At 34.9% G+C, this 5,588-nt stretch overlaps 1 long non-coding RNA gene across 1 annotated transcript; it reads left to right on the top strand.

The window, feature by feature from the left end:
• The first annotated feature begins 974 nt into the window (after nt 1–974).
• LOC116166524 lies at nt 975–1,967 on the top strand. The gene is made up of 3 exons (XR_004144335.1): nt 975–1,555; nt 1,614–1,666; nt 1,715–1,967. It is a non-coding gene; the product is annotated as an uncharacterized LOC116166524 (long non-coding RNA).
• Nucleotides 1,968–5,588: the final 3,621 nt, after the last annotated feature.

Raw genomic sequence — 5,588 nt, 5'->3', positions numbered from 1 at the left:
CAAACATACTTCACATTGGAAGTTTATGTGACACGGACGGATATCGATCCAAAAATATAATTTTCTCGTTTGGACTCATTAAAAAAATGGAATGCATTGGTTTCTCTTCAAATCAGCAGGATGCCCTTGGTTTAATTGCAATTGCAAAATAGTTAATTTTAAGGGTTGCCTTCCTCGGTGATGATACGTTTCAATTAATTGGAGATTTCATTTCCTTCTCAGAATCTCCAAAACTTTGCTATATACCTATAATACCTAACGCAAGAGGAGTAATATTTGCGATCTGTTTATAAATAAGTTACTGGAGCAATGTAATTAATTTGTGCAATTAGGTGCCAATCACCGAACTAAACGGTATCGACCTTCCATATGGAAGTTGCAAATCACAATAACGTTTGTCATAATAACAAATTGAGATAAATGTATCGAGGAAAGACAGAATTTCCTACTGCTTTGTTAGGGCGCTTTTCAGTCCATAAAGGAAGCCCACTGGCAACAGATCGAAGATAGAACCGATGATTAATGAACGGCGTTATCACCAACGTATAGGTAGTTTCCAACTATAATTAGGTCCCATCTAACTAAAAGATGCGCATTGATTTTCTCCGAGATGTGTATACTTGCACCATTAACGATTTGTTCCACAAGGAGTCTGATCTGAGCCCAAAAATTTGTTTTGCATAAAATACGGCATAGTGCATGACACAAACTATTGTAAGCAAAATTATCTCTGAATATAAAATGCGCTGGTTTTATTTTGAAAATTATCACGAGTTTTAATAAAATACATTGAGCCTGGAATTAGTTGCTTAATTAGTTTGCCATTGGTGCATTACGAATTAGTATAAATTATTGTTGAATACTGATTTGACACACATCGTCTGGTCACGACCGTCGCGTCATATACAATGTAAGTGCATTTTGTGTTATCGATAGTTGTGTTTTGGACAAGGTTGAATGCGTGCTAGGTAGAATGTTCAAACTAATTAGTGCACCTACTGAAATTCACTTATGTGGACCAATTGAAACGGTGTTTGGTATTCACAATTCCAAATAGAATTAATATAAACGTTATACACACGTGACTAATAGGGACTGGAATTGCGCTTACGCCACATGTCAAAATATATAAAGTAGGATTTTCTTACATACTTATGTTAGAGTTAGATCAATGTATTTCACAAAACATAGGTTCCTGAGGCAGAGTTGTGCGTTATTTAAAAACATAAAACCAAAAAGACATAGTGTTAGGATTTTTTTGTTTTCAGATTACCTGTCAATCGAAGTTGTTGTAGTTGCAACACGTCAAATTTTACAACTGTTTGCTGCTGTTTGCATTATTTTATCGCGTTTTGCTATAGCGGATAAAACATTTGTTAGTTTCATAACTTTTATAGAAGCTCACTTCGATATTCTGCGCCAAAAATGGTATAACCCAAAAATGCCATCGGGTTGACCAAGGAAAAGTAAACACCTTATTTCTAATCTTATTCAATATTTTGAACGAGAAAGAGGTAATGGTGGTCCACTTTCACCAGTCGCAACAGTAAGAGAGGTGAGTGGTTACATTAGGAATAGAAGAATTCGTACAGGTAACAAGTTTCATTTCACAGAGAGTTGCAGGTGCATGAAATATTAGCGAACACTGACTGAAGAATAAGGCAATGTAAGAAACCGTTAGAGATGTTGATGGCGGTTTACGTTTCTATTTTAGAACATCCTACGCTTCAATCCTATTTGCAAGTTCTAAAATAGGGAGGCGTATTTTATGGATAAAAGAGATAATCCAAGAAAAGGAATTACCCAATATTGAACTATCAAGAGTATATTTTTTAGATGTGTAAAAAAAATATGCAACCTGGGACTTGTAATAGCCCTACTATTACCGTCTCACGTTTCTGATTGATAAAAAATAAATCTACATAAATAAACAGATTATATTGAAAAAAATAAAATAAATCCAAATTCCATTGCACTCACAATTGATTTCCTTTTTTATATTAAATCTTAATTACTCAATTACTTACATCTATCCTGAATCTGAATAATATTTAAAGTTACTTAATATAACACTTAATTAAATACCTACAGCACTGAATATTCTTCTAACTTCTAACTTATATTTATCCTATCTATATAAAACCATTCGGCAAAAGCAATTATAAAATGACAAAATAAAAATTTTATATGAATAAATTTCTAGATAAATCACTTTTCATAAAAATAACTTACAATTTAGACAGTAGTATTCTTCCCCTTTTTAGATGGTGGGTATTGTGGTGGAGCATGATTTAGATTATTCTCAATATTCGCCTATTAAATCCAATCGCGTAATCCCAATTGAACAACAATTTCTTAGCGCGCTTTTCGTACTTTAGGTATAATTTCTGAACGGAAGTCTTTCAATCGCACGTTAAACTAAACTGCAGTTACTCAATGATTAATATTTTCCGAACAATTCACTATTCCAGAACGACCAACTTGTTCTTGGTTAAAAAATACGATTTTTTATTAATACGCGCAACAAATTTTATTTGGTTTGGGCCTTTTTACTTAAATGGCCCGTTTCCGCGATGACACTCGCCCGTGCGAATATCTACGAAAAAACTTTATAAGTGGTGGCCGCGTTTTCCGGGGCGGTACCACGCTCCGCGTGAATATCTACGCAAAAAGCTCCCAAATTTCTGATCATTTTGGTTTTTATATCGCGAGTAAACCAACGCCCGTAATTAACGCTCCCATCAAGTTTCCGGAAATAAACAAACTCATAATTTTTTAGGCTCGCTGTTTTATTACATATTTTTCTTAGAATCCATTGCGTCTTTTAACCGGTGACCTTTTTTAAATCACGTACTAATCGTTAACTCGCCCAAAATAGGAAGTCCAAAACCAATAACTCATCTTATATTTCACGATATTTGAAACTTAATTACATCGAAAAAAAATGTTTGTTAATTTTAATGAACATTACAACTTCACAGAAATCTGAATCATCGATACGCATTTCTACTTGAATATAATTTTGAAATCCACAAAACTTGCAAAATTTAACAAGCTTCCGTTACAGACTCGACACCAATGTGTCTTTTTGGATCAAACTTGGGTATTAGAAAATGGAACAAAATGTAAGTCATGGCAATTGGCAAGACGACAGTGCAAAAGGCATAAGAAAAATATCATGATATTTAACTATTGGTATGTGGTTTTACATGCCGGAAACATGAATGGTTTTATTATAGAAAATGATAGTTATCATAGTAGCTTATTGGACAACTTGCCAAATTCTTCCCGGACTAAATCACAACTACAGGGATGGCTAAAGCCCAAAATGTTGAGTTTCCAAATGATTCATTAAAAGTGGAATTGCTGGAGTTTGTTGCAAGGTTTGTTTCCTTAAATTTCATGCACAATGGTTGATTTGTAGTAATAATTTTAGTTTCAAGACTAAAAAATTTGTTATTTCAGAAAGAAATCTTCAAAACGGCATGCTGCTGATGAGATGGTATTAGAAAATTGACATGTGGTACTACGGTTGCTTCCCTACAATTTGCAAGCAACATTATAACCGACACATACCTAGGATAGAAAGTTGTGGCAGAAAAGAGTATTTAGATATGTGGCAACAAGCCACTGATGCAGTTCCACCTGATATGTAAAAACGCACCTAGAGCATACCAACCTAATTATTTTAGATTGATGGCCCAGAGAAGTGATCGAGAAGATGTAGCCCCATTTATAATTGATGTGGAAGATGATTCAGATAGAGATCCATGGGAATCCGAAAGGAACTCGTCTTCGGTTAAAAGGCTCTGGTTCGATTTTTATCAGGCGAACAAGTAAAAGGAAATTTTATCGCCCTTGTGACGTGCAACAACCACCTGGAATAGTGCACGTTGATGTTTTTGGAAGAAATCTTGAAATTCCTGGAGCGATTTTTATTGTTACACAATTTGAAATGTTTTGTGGATTTTCTTTCGCTTTTATTGTCTTCGCTGATTTAGTTCGTGTATTTGTGTGGGCTATGGCACGGTTTTTGTCCCGAAGAAGGTTTCCCTGGTGGAGTGCGTAATATAGTTTATGTCTTACTAACCTATAATAGCACACTTTATATCTGTGATACGCGGGCATAAAGTACCACTATGCCCTAGGGCATTAAGTATCACCATAGTAACTCATTTATACTTAATGACAAAACAAACAAATATTTGCAGGTCATTGAAAACTAGAAACGTCGATTATTAATTGTCAATATCTACTAAATCACAAGATTGGCCTTATTTCGTATAGTTTCTGGAACTTCTTCCTCATTCACGATGAACTGAATTATTTAAAATTACGTTTGACGTTTGGATGGTTTCAATCACATTAACAAATTTGAACCACGCATACTCGATCAAACATAATGAATTATTTTGTAAACGAATTTTGACGAAGAAAACTATTTGTAAAACATAAAATTGTGTATGTACCACGGGCATAAACTGATGTTTATACTCTCGGGCGACTAAAAAGCTCTCGGGCCATATGCCCTCGAGCTTTTTAACTCGTCGCCCTCGAGAATATAAACATCACTATTATGCCTTTAATACATAAATAACTATTATGTTCTCGTCTTTTATTACGCACAAAATTATGACTTATTATTCATCCCAAAAAGAACGGTCAGTACACCGGCTGCTACCCAGATTCGAAAGTTCCGCGAAACGTTCGTCGTTTTGACATAAAAGTAACGGTGGCTGTGCTCGTGAGTATGTGGTAAGTCAAGATTGCACTCGCTTCTCGACTTCTGCCGCTAATTACTGAGGACATTTTTATTACGAAAAAGCATTTAAAATTATTTCTTTAACAAATTTCTCCTTTACGTTCAAGAGAGAGACAACCTGTTACAAATAACTACCGAAACATTTTTTATCGTAACACAACGAAGTAGAAGTAACGCTAATATACTCGTTTTTCCATCATCTGTCTGTCTGTCTGTTCCATCGAGATCTCGGCCCCTGGTCCAGCTGTAAACTTTCGGGTTTTCGCTAATTGATAGCTGCTATGGTATATATTTGCCCGTTATTCATCATTTACAGTTACGTCACGTGGCAAGACCCACGAGTGGATTTTGCAACATTTTTTGGTATTTGGCCAATAGAAGTCATTGATATAAATGATATCCTCCCACAGCAGCACTGTCTGTATGGTTGTCTACATACATATTCCCTTCCATTGATTGCATGATGCTATGTAGACATACTTAGTAATGAGATGCGCACAAACTAATGAAAAATCCTACTATACACAAGGTTTCCCGACGAACATTTACTACCACAAAAATTATTGCCCAATACCGGAGAAAATACTCCTGTGCAATTGAGAAATGTAAGATCTAGGCTCCAATGGAGATAGTATTGTTGTACAAAAGTTAGTGGAGGTCATTTCGAGCAATGTATTCGTTAGTTTAAACTGTTTTGGGCTTTTATTAACTTTTAACTTTGAAACTTTAAAGTAGCAATTAGCGGATCAATTAAAAAAACGAAAGGATTATGTAAATAATGAAAATCCATTTCAAATTACATGTATGAGTAACTTGGCCACTTGTC

Source organism: Photinus pyralis, unplaced genomic scaffold (genome assembly GCF_008802855.1).
Source record: "Photinus pyralis isolate 1611_PpyrPB1 unplaced genomic scaffold, Ppyr1.3 Ppyr1.4_LG3b, whole genome shotgun sequence".
Lineage (NCBI taxonomy): Eukaryota > Metazoa > Arthropoda > Insecta > Coleoptera > Lampyridae > Photinus > Photinus pyralis.
Note: the sequence above shows the minus strand (reverse complement) of the source record. Positions and strands in the feature narration are given on the sequence as shown.